The 12573-nt window shown below is 33.9% G+C and overlaps 1 protein-coding gene across 2 annotated transcripts in view; it reads right to left on the bottom strand.

Annotated features, from left to right (window-relative positions):
• Nucleotides 1-12573, bottom strand: part of LOC128671858 (uncharacterized) — a 97573-nt gene that overhangs the window by 69908 nt on the left and 15092 nt on the right. The window lies entirely within an intron of this gene.

Here is a 12573-nt window from a genome sequence, read left to right as displayed (position 1 = left end):
CAGATATTGGTTTTATTGCCTTTAAGTGGCAATTACACATGTTGTTTATCTAAAAATTTAGATGCTCATTGGCCGTGTTTTACGATGGAAATATTACGTTAGTTAAACCGAGATGTAATAAAATAGAATTTAATGTTAACACGTAGTAATAAACTGTATTAGTTTGTATACTAAGGTTCCGTTTACACGAGCTAGAACCTCCATGAAGTGAAACAACTGTAGTCATCATTCGTATCATTACTATTTCCCTTAGTATAACTATGCAAAGATCGAAATACCTATAATGTAAATATTAACTGCGATATTTAGAAAATATTAAAACCACATTTCACGTCCGAAAGCGTGATCGAAAATCAAAAGTGCACAATGAAAATCTTACAAAATGATTTACATCAATTAACTGGAGGTTGTCGCCATAGTAAATAATAAGATTTGTCAAACCCTATTAGTGATTTAGTGAAGTGTCGCACGTGTGTATGGGCCCTTGGTAGAAATCAATGCACTATTTGTTAAGTTGCCTGATAAACATCATATAACTAATATCGAAATCTGATAGATCTTTCAAAACATCGTATCTTGACATATTGAGGTAGGTAGGCGACATTTTTTAGGTCCGATATCTGATAACATATCATTTGCATAATTAGCCAAATATTTTAAGAGACTTTAATTATTTATAAAGATCCATAAGTCCAAACCATAGTATGAGTTACATAATAAAATGCTTTTAGGAATAGAAATAGGTAATAATATTATTATTATTAAGTTACTTATCTGATACAGTATATCTTTTACAGAAGTTAAGTACAGTTTGCCGCCTTTTAAATCCATCAATTAATTGAATACAACACTCTATAATTATGTTTCACATGTTCATAAAGCTTTCTCCCGACCATTTTTCCCGATTTTAACTATCTCTTGACAACTAATAACGCGTTACCTTAATCGTTATGTAATAATTTATGAATCGCATTCTTTACGCCCCAAGACTGGCCACTTGGTTTATATTAAAAATAAAAACGGATGTACGCCTCTCAATCGATCAAACCTTTTAACGGACCGACAATACTTCTATTGTGAGAGATTTATCAATAAGAATGTAAACATATAAAAAACTACAAAGAACAAGATACGCCTAAAACCGTTTTTTATTTCTTTCAACTGCATCTCACTTCCTTTGTCCGTTGAAGTAATTTTCTGAATGTTAATTTACATGGGCGACAGCACCACGCTGTTTTATTTATTTATCAATAAGAGGCACTATTAATATGTACTTTCGAAATGACAGCATCGAAAAAGGAACATTATGGAAAAATGTATTTTATGCTTTGTCTACACAACCTTAAAAAAGGACATATAATAAGGAGAGATAATTAAAATTTTTACACTGAATATATTTTACGCATAATCGAGACGCCACATCGACGGCAGCAGTAATAAGACATCAACTGTTTAAGGTATAAAAATCCTGCCCCCGAGTTAATGTAATACCTATTCATTAAAAACACTTGAGTCACGTAAAAAACAGGCGCATTAACGGCGGGCTAATTTAAAAGATATAGCGATGCTATAACTATGCCAAGTATAAGTCGAACTGAAAAAAAAAACAAAAAATATAATATTCAATAATACTTACTAGATTTACTTCAATATATCCCCTTTGATTGCACCTATCTACGTGTAATTATTATTTTTGATATAGGTAAATCACTTGGCGATTAAGTCTAGATTTTACATACAATGATTACAAGAAATGTTGAAACTACATATCCTAAAACCATAGCTTTCGCGTATTAAAATTGCTCACACATAGTTTACGACTCGTTTCGCAAGGTTCTCGGAAATACATAGCCTATTCCATGTCTACGCCTATCAAAAGGAATCAATTTGGTCAATGTAATAGTGTGAGAATTGTTTGATCGATCACACAATCGTTTCGCACTTTATTGGTCAATAGATTGTCTTCAAGATACGAGTACCATGCATAATGTAGTGAAGCTGACTATTGATGTTAGGAAATATACTATCATAAAACATCCTACCCAAATTCATTGCAAAGCCGCGGCCAAACAAAAGATTCATGCAGGGTAACTTGACAGCATGCGGTCGACTGTACGTATGATTTTTAAGTCGTAAGAAGACGTCAGTCTATGGAAATATGAAGTTTGATCATCAACCTAGTCTCAGGCGTTTATCAACCTCACATAATCATTCTGATGTGTTAGCTACTTTACACACTTTTACTATGAGAGGATTCCAATGAAGTGAGTACAGAACAATGGTCTGTGGTACCGAACTACTAGGATAAGCACTACGTTAAATCGCTCCTAACTTACGCCAATCATGTATACAGTGAACCCACAATTACGCATATTGGACGCGCGCATCAAAAGCACCGACGTGAAGTTATTATGACGCGTACACGAAATTAAAACCAAACGATTTCGCCATTAACTTACATACTACGGAAAGTGTTATCAAGAGATGGGAGATAAGGAGTCTTTAGTCTACTCTGTAATTTAAAAGGCGCTAGTTATTTTCTAATTAAGCTGATCAAGTTTTGAAAACGATATCGTTGGAGACCAGTTTTTGTTACAGTTATATACTCAGGTAATTTGTAGAAAGATTTTTCTGAAAATAAATTCTCACTATCCTAAGTAATATAATAAATGCTACAGTAATTATCTTTGTTTGTTACCTCTCCACACTCTATCTACTCAACCGATCTTCCTGAAATCGAATGAAAGATATAGTTACCATTACGGAGAAGGACATAGGGTACAATTCATTCCGGAAAATCGAACTGTTTTCGCAAAAAAGCCGTGCGGACAGAGCCGCGTGCAAAAGCTTGCAAAATTATCAATAAAAACAAATTTGCAACCACATAAAATATTAGTAAAAACTTAAAAGTAATGATTAATTTATGCGTCTTAACAAACATTAACCCAAATGTATTCAAATTTTCTAAGAAATGAAAATTCTTATTCGTAGAGTAGTTGATTTCCCGCCAAGCCGCAATATGTGTCCAGTGCTGCACGCGAGCCCAGCCACGGTTAAAATCCAATATTTGTCAGTCAACAGACTATGAGCTCTGAAATATACAACGCCATTTCTCGGAACCATCCTTGAAGTCCTAAGGGTCAGCACAGACGTGATAAATGACTAGAGGGCTATATATGTAACAAGCTTCAATACATTTTAATCTCGTCACGAAAATATTACTATTGTACTACTATTTCTTTTAACCATGTGGTTTCTTTTCTGTCTAACATTACTAATTTTCTACACGTATCATTTATAGGTCTACCACGACTGTGGTGGAACGGTGCACCTCAAGGTTCCACCTTGATCAGTCTGGTTTATGATTTTTTATCTATGTAACTTTTTAAAAGTGTTATTTCAAGTCCCTAGGCGTTACAGAAGGCACGTTAAGTTGTTGGTCCAGTATTTGCAGTCGTTAATACCCGCCAAGTTGGATTGAGCTCGCGTGGTGGACCATATCATGTGCCATACTTCTTATCCATCTATAAGGAAGGTCAATGCGCAGCCGACAAAACGGCAGATCATGATGATGACAAATTCTTTTATTTTTATTTTATCTAATCTTATTCCTTTGACCCGTCTGTAGTGACCCTAAAATTTACATACGAATCAAACATGTCTTTATACGAATACGTGACTGTAAATTAATTAGCGCGGATCCGGTTTCGACCCCAAGTTTCGGGGTCAGGTGGACCCCTCACGTGCTCGAGGAAGCCATTGGAGGGTTAAAATCTATTGATTTTTTTATCTGTAGTTCCAGGAAGTTGCTACTCGTGTGGGGAAGTAGAAATCAGGTGACGTAATTAGTCTAAACGTAATTGCTCATTTAAAAACAATCATCATCAATTCATTCCCTCCAAGTCATACCCTCGAAATTTCTCTCATTTGTCCAAAAAAGTTTTCTCTTAATAAATTTTTATATAAATACACACATTAGCTGATGATTCAACTGGAGTGTAAAATTCCTGTAGATTTTTTCTCCATCTCTCTCTCATCCTTGCGTTATTCCGGTTACATTCGGAGTGTGACGTCCCGACGCCCAAGGTTGGCGTAAAAAATCAACCATTGCTTTTACAATTGCTTTAATACTATAAAGCTTAATACCATTGCTTTTACAACTAGCTGCATGTCTGACGTCAACCATCTTTGGGGATACTATTGTTAAAGCTTGTTTCCCTTAGTCGCCTCGTACAACATCCATGGGTGGATTTGCAGTGGTACTACTCTAGGACGCGACGCGCTACGATTTTTTCATCGTCTCCTACTCTCACGCAAAGAATTCTTCACCATAAATTCAGTATACTACAAGTATTTTGAATTAACAAACAAAAAGCCGCAACTATATTTAACGGGATTATTGTATAGAGGTTAAAGTGTATTTTCATAGAGTTTCCACACAATTGAGTAGCGCTATTTTAGTGGCTAATAGGGAAATTAGGTCGGACTAAATGGGCTTGCTCGCGCCAGCACATCGAACCCCAGATTTACCCCGCTGCAGTCATTAAACCACTTTGAATATATTTCAGTTGCTAAGGGCTGCTTAATAAAGAATTAATTTGATTGACTGGATTTAAAAATGGAACAAATTTTTTTTATATTATGAGACACATCACTTTTTAGTTTACGATAATTTTGAAGATAATTGTATCCTTACATGCCTACATATTATAAGTTTTATACCTCAAGGTTCTGTCTTGAGCAGTCTGGTTAGACTGTATCCTTACATACATATTGTAAAACAAAATCCTCTGCCACGTCTGTCTGTGTGTTTTCACCAATAGATAATGTGATTCCTGAATAAGGTTTAGATATATAATTTATTATGTATTCAAACAAACGAAGCCGAGACGGGCTGCTAGTATGTTCTATAATGAAAAGGAATGAAACATACTCGTATGCTGAGCATTGAACACATATGACAAATGTTCATTCAAAAATATTTGTAATTGTTATTATGAGGTTACAAATAGAAAAGTAATGCTACAAAACCTACCGTACCGCATAAATTATGTACGGAGGCAACTGGAGTGCTCTTTGTTAAGTTGTCAAACTATAGGTGCAGTCGGGTATTATTTTCACCTTTCACAGAATACCCACCCGTATGTCTATACAGTTAAGAATACTACAAAATGAACTGTATAAATTAACAATTGCGTTAGGAAAGCGACTTTTACTCCGATTCGTGCGTGGGAGGCTTTATTTGGGACGAGAAAGACTGATTTTTTTAAAAACTAAGCTTTGATGTATTGCTTGTGTATTTTTAAGTACAAAATGTTGATATATGGGTTACCTGATTACATTTTTGATTCAAACTGTGTTATGACTGGAACGCTATTGAAGCATGACATTGTAATGTATTCTTTAGCATTTTTATTTCTTCATTCTCTTTTATAAACTTCGGGCATTTCAATTCATTTTTATGTTAGTCGATACATATAATAAATGGGACTTAACTAAATTGTATTAAGGTTTTTTCACACCTTAATCAAATTATTCATTCTACTCACTTTCTATATATTAACATATCACATTTCACACGTACCTACGTTCATTACCCTCATTGTCTGTCTGGCATTTCAAGTCCCACTGGTGGGCAAAATCCTTGCATTGTTAACACCCAGACGCCCAGAGGTGTGATAAAGGAAACTTTCCACCCACGGGCCATGTTAGACCAAACAAATCATAATTATATACATTAGCACTACAATTAAGAAGTCCATTATGAATTTCAATAGTACAGCCATGTGGATGTTAAGTTGCTGTGAAGTCCTCTATGCGTTGCTAATAGAGGCTTTCTTGCAATAAATTTTGGTAAGTTTATGTACTGTTGACTGTATAGGTACTCGGTATTAGATGGCTGCTAGTTTAATTATAAATTCCGCGCGTGTTTTCATAACAAAACGGTAATCTTAAGTTCTTTTTTTAATAAATGTCATTATGTAGTGTAAAAATGTAAAATTTAAAGGGGTGTGTGTTATATCGCGATCGCGAATTAATTTTGGTACTACTCGTATAGAGTAAAATTTGAAATAGAACCGAGGACAAAATGTCGAAGATCGAAGTTGAGAAGAAAAAATAGAAAAGCGGTCCTTGGCTTCTGATGCTCAATGAAGAAAGTGGAGAAAATGCTTCGATAAGGGAGAGAGAACATGAGACAAACTGTATTCGAAAATTCCCAGTACCTATTATAAAATAAAAGTAAGCAATTAATTTAAAGCAATGCTTTCTCTATGTGAAGACTATAAAGACTACGAGATTGAGAAACTTTGTCGGCTTTCTACTATCGCCATTTTATTCGTGACAATTCTTTAGATCTTTTGAAAAGTGGTCATTCTGGAAACTTAATTTGTATTTTACATTTTATGTACAAAATCACTAAATAGCACATAATACAAAATAGCACTCCGCGTCTGTATGTTACTAAGCTTTTTCTTTTAAACCACACACGGATTTTTATGCAGTTTCCACCGTTACTTAAACAATTTATTTCCGAAAAATTATGCATATATAAATAACCCCGTTCGAAACCGATTATTAAAATATATATTTATTGAACAATGATTACAAGTCTCTAGTTCAAACATCGATTTTTGTGCTATATTAGCTATTTTTTTACTACATAGTCTGTGATTTCTATCTAGACTTTAATTTTGTAGTCCAAAATCCGATTAGCTACCCTATGAGTACCTGAAGAGTGTAGAGGTAAATTAAATACACCACATTTAATAATAATAATAATAAAAAAACAATAAAACACGAAAGATAATATTGAAAAAATACCGTAATGTTCAAAGCACATTAAATAATCCAGATACATTCTAAATTCGCCACTATTATTAACTTGACATGCGGTTGACTGTATGGATCTAACGGGTGTACCACAAACGTCTTTGATTACAATCAGTAAAGAAAACTCCATCCAGCTTAATAGCTGGATAACGTTAACTAAAATGTAACGTTAGAGTGTCACTATGGCTCTCCAATACTAATGTATTGGAGAGACATGGTGACACTCTAACGTATTCTATTGAAGATACTTAAGGTGAAGTTCTTGATATTGGGTGTTTTCATCTCGATCTAAAGTGGCTATTAATGTGTCTAAAGAAAATTATTAGTAATTGCATTTTCCTAGACCTTCTTCTTGTTAGGTAAGTGTTTAGCATTAACAGTTTTAATAATTATATTTCAATATGAACTGTAATTTTTGACGACCTCGGTGGCGCAGTGGTAAGGTTCTTGCCACTGAAACGAGAGGTCCCGGGTTCGATCCCCGGTCGGATCAAGATGGAAAATGATCTTTTTCTGATTGGCCCGGGTCTTGGATGTTTATCTATATATGTATTTGTTATAAAATATAGTATCGTTGAGTTAGTATCCCATAACACAAGTCTCGAACTTACTTCGGAGCTACGAGTAGCTCAATCTGTGTGATTTGTCCTAATATATTTATTTATTTATTTAACTTTAAACGTTGTGAATTTTATTACTTGTAACTGCGTGCCCATTGCAAAGATGTTCACGGACGGTAGTTTAAAATTACTCTATATATTATTATTTTAAAAAAATACATGTCACTCACGTATTCAGTGGAGATATCGACTACATATATTTTCGATCTTTTAAGGAAATCATTCTCAATAATTACAAGTGTGGGGCCGTTATTATTAGTTTATTCGACTTTTTTGTTTTAATCGAAATTTGTTATATCGTTATCTTCTATATGAGCGCTTTCCCGGTTGTTTCTGCCGCTAACAAACCCAGGGTCCATTCTCTATTTCTCCTCCGCTTCACACGCTGTTCGGGATTCTTATTTAACAAATAATATCGTTGTCTATTAAAATGCTAGCTCAATTCAACTTATTTAACCAAAATCTGCCGAATAGTGCCTGGCCTTCATGTTTATAATTGCCCTCCATATTTGAACGGCACGTGTGATACACGTTTTACATAGAAGTTCCAGTGTCAATGGCATTTAGCGGAAAAGATCTATATCATTTGGCGATCTGATTTTATTATTCATGAGATTGGATTTTTTTCTTCGCCTACATCCATGTCTAAACATACAAATGATGATCTAAATGGATTACATTCTCTCTAAAACGGTTTTAGTAAACTGTAAACATAATTTCGTCGCTTAATATAATTTGAATGTTTTAGAAAATTTTTAAGTAATTAATATTTTAAAAAATATAAATCTTCTTCCATTTCAATTATATGAAGATTTAAAAAAATATATCTCTATTTTTGTTACTAATATTTTTAAAAAACCGAATGATTCACCGAGTCAAATGAATTTGAAATATATTTATATTCGGCCAAAATAATGACTCACAGCATCCGTGCGACACGCAAACACATATATAATATTAATGTTATTATGATTGATTTAAGGTGTACAATACAATAACCTATAATGTTCAAATAGGGAGCAAACTAAATATGCAAAATTCTGTTAAAATATTTACAAGAAAAATACATATGCCCAAAAAAATTAAAACAAAAAACAGCAGTTATTAGGAGGAAATCTCTCGCATCTGAGCGTGCTCCCCGTTTCTTCCTCAGCCGTTGAGTGTTAGAGCCTGGGTCCGCTATCCTACTATTACTTCTCCACTTCGCACCGTCGTCGGCATTCCTGGTTATCAGACCATTGGCACGCACGCATCCTTGACTAAAAGCATTAGTGTGAAATCACTGTCACGATTTTCATGAAGATAAAGTACTGTCTCACTGATGTATTAGGAACTAGTGCAAGTGTGAATAGGTCTTTAATCTTGCCACCCACAGACTCTGAAATAAAAAATGTCTACCATTCGACGTCTAGACGTGTTGTAACACATAGTAACACGAGTTCATCTCTGAATCTGATCCAAACAATATAACTGCCCACACGCCACTGTTTTTGTTTGGAGACCAAGTAGACCTATAGTTAGCATAGTTGGTTATTATAAATTATTTTGCATCATCATCTCAGTCACAAGAAGTTCATTGCTGGACATATGCCTTTTTATAATATAAAAAAGGTATCACGTCTTCATCCTTTACGGGGTATACAAAATCAAAAGTCGTGAAACTTGAAGGCCAAGTTTAGTTTTATAGCAAGCTAATTAGCAAGCAATGGCTGGTACTTATAGAGAATCAGAAACAGTGACGGGAGTTGCTAGAGAAGAATGCTTATTTTAACCGATGTCCCTTGATTGATTTTTATAATTTGTAAGGGAAGAAGAAGCAGCATATTCTATGTTTTTACCTTCGCTCTCAGAAAAATGGACAACTAAGTATTCAATTATATATACCAATCGCGGGAATTTATTTTCTGTATTATCTATCCAAATAAAACTTAGTCAATATTATCTCATATATTTATGTGACGGGTAAAAAACTAGGTTTTGCATGCGATTCTCGAACTAATGTTACTCTTACTATAGACGTGTCATTATTGCATGGAACCGTCAAACGTTATGCATTAATGCAGTACGTAATGACATTGCATATGTAAACGTAATATTTGTAAACATTTTTTGACACATTCATTTTATTGTTATAATATACATACAAATTTTACTATAATAAAAATCTTTTACACATCCAAAAATGTTTCAATCATTGATTGATTGAAATATTTTTCTATGCTGTAAATAGTGGATGAAATTTGTCCAACAAGAAAATAGATGCGATAGACATAGCTGTTACTTTTAAATAGATATAAGTGCAAAGTACAAGGCTCTCGGATTATGTAACAGTATGTTGTGTAACAGTCGGAGTATGTACTTCGCTCGGGTAAAAACATAATAAATGATGTATAATTTAGAGGAGTACCCCATCCGGAATCACACTATCTATTGGTAAAAACCGCATGAAGACCCGTGCAGTAATTTTGAGTTTATCGCGAACAGAGAGACAGACGCGAAAGAGGTGTGTTTTATAATATACACGGAAGGATTAATCATTCCGCCATTCTTTGGGGTTGCTAGAAATCACATATTAGTGTTATAGTAATTTTCTTTGCTTATTATAAATCACTTAGCTTACATAGGTACAAATAGTTTATACACATACAACAAATCATGTTGAATAAGTTATCAACACAGTATAATTTTCAAATTAAAAACTTAGTAACAATTGTGTGTTTAACATCAAATAAATTGACATTCCCGTCAATTTAACACATCGTCGTTAGTTTTACACCAAACTGACTGAGCAAATATCTCATATCGTTGCCAAATCCAATTTGGTTATTCTTTTTTTCTCCTACAAAAGAGTGCAAAGGGCAAACACGATGTCTCTCCTCTCGTTTCACCTCTACAGTCAGTTGCTGCAGTTTTCAAACAATTCCAATAGCCTCAATGTTAAAAGACCACCATTTTATGCCAGTTAAAGAAAAAACGTCACATTTATTAGCTTTCCAGCTCTTTCATGCGGCTTTGCCCACATAAATTTCGCACGGGAACAGTTATTTTTCCGGGATGAAAGGTACCCTATGTCCTTTTTAAGAAAATTGGTTGAGAAGATAAAGCGTGAAGTGGTAACAAACTTACTTTCACAATTACAATATTATTTAGGAAGTTAGGATATGTGTAATGAAGGCAAACTGCCCCGCTGGAAGTCGCTGTGTGTAATTCATTCCAAACAATGACGACCAAAGATCTAACTACACGTTCGCCAAGACTGTTATTGAACGTGCAAGAATGGCTCACACATTCGGTTCAAGAACGATAATAAATCATAATAATCTTAGAGGTCTTTTTATTCGTTCTATTTCATTTTCCTTTTTTTGAAACGGCGCTCTTCGTCTCTATCAGGCTTCTTCTTTTTACCTTTTCCTTTATTTTTGACGACCTCGGTGGCGCAGTGGTAAAGTGCTTGCCTCTGAACCGAGAGGTCCCGGGTTCGAACCCCGGTCGGGTCATGATGGAAAATGATCTTTTTCTGATTGGCCCGGGTCTTGGTTGTTTATCTATATATGTATATGTTATAAAATATAGTATCGTTGAGTTAGTATCCCATAACACAAGTCTCGAACTTACTTTGGGGCTAGTTCAATCTGTGTGATTTGTACTAATATATTTATTTATTTATATTTATATATTCGTAAAAGCTTCTGTTTGCTATGATCTAATAAATAAAGAGTTAAGAAAAAGTAGCCCAATTTCTATGAAACACAGTAAACTCGTGTGTCAACGAACCTATTATCAGCCATTATCTGGAAGCACTTACTCTAATCTGTCGATGAAAATTTATGGGTGTTTCGATATCTTCTAGTTTAATTTATATTTTATCAATATGGCGGAACCAAGTGAACGAATTTAATTAAAATAGTTCTAATATCTCTCATATACATATATACTTTGTTTTGTAGCTTCACTTCCATCACATTTATCTATACAAATCAACACTTCTACATTACTGTCATATCATTACATAGTATAAAATAAAGTCGCTTCACCCTGTCTGTATGTATGTTTAGAGCTTGAAAATTACTGAATTTGATGCGGGGTTTTCTTAATAGATAAAGTGATTCAAAAGGAAAGATTAGGTATATAATTTAATAAATAAAAAGTTCACTTCAAAAAGTCAATAAATAATACTTTGGCTATTGACTTTTAGTTAAGCTATTTTCATGTTTTATGTATTTTCCCTATTCACAAAATACAGCAGTCAACAAATAGACGGCGAGTTTTTGCGCACAAAGCCAAAGACGAATGCACAGAAACGAGTAACGAAAACTTAGTCGTAAATCGGATGGGACCACTCCCTGGCCACTCGAAGAATTTAACGGAAATGTTGACATTTATGCCCTTTACATTGATGTCATTGATGAGCATGAAGTGGAAAGGGTCATGCTCTCAAAAAGCAACTTACTTGAGTCCTCATTCACACGAATGATTGCGCTGTTTTTGTGAAAATCAGACGTAAGGATTGCCGTAACGTCCACACAGAATTTAGGAAAGGGGTGGAAAATGTTGTAACAGATACAAAACAAACTTGTAACAGATACAAGTAAGTATATAATTGCTAGGCAGCTTGGGCGTTGAAAAAACGTGTCAGGGCCAATTTTTCACCAGAGCGGGCTAAAGTTATATTTACAATACCAAAATTTGTGTTCGAAATTTAATTTTATTTCGAAATTGAATAACCACATTTATCTTCTCAATACTTCGTAACGTTAATATGTTTTCAAAAGTTATGAAATTGCTCTCACTATTATTGACTTACAGAAAAGACTCTTAAGTAATTATATTGACGATTTACTAGCTCAATATTCCTAATGAATGTATTAATCCAATAATTTTATAGCTATTCTCGTTGTATAACATTTAATAATTATATTTCAATTAAAATTATAAAAAATAAATGATTACACATAATAAATTATTGAAACTTCCGTCATATAAACAATGGATCCTTGGGATTCCTACCGCTTAATATCATTAAATTTATAAATCTGATTTAATATTATCCAATATATATTGGATATATCCATTTGAAGTGAAAAGCATCACCAAACATTGTAATAAAATTAACCGAAACTGA

The sequence above is a fragment of the Plodia interpunctella genome, chromosome 8 (assembly GCF_027563975.2).
Source record: "Plodia interpunctella isolate USDA-ARS_2022_Savannah chromosome 8, ilPloInte3.2, whole genome shotgun sequence".
In the NCBI taxonomy this organism is placed as follows: domain Eukaryota; kingdom Metazoa; phylum Arthropoda; class Insecta; order Lepidoptera; family Pyralidae; genus Plodia; species Plodia interpunctella.
This window is presented reverse-complemented; position numbering and strand designations above follow the sequence as displayed.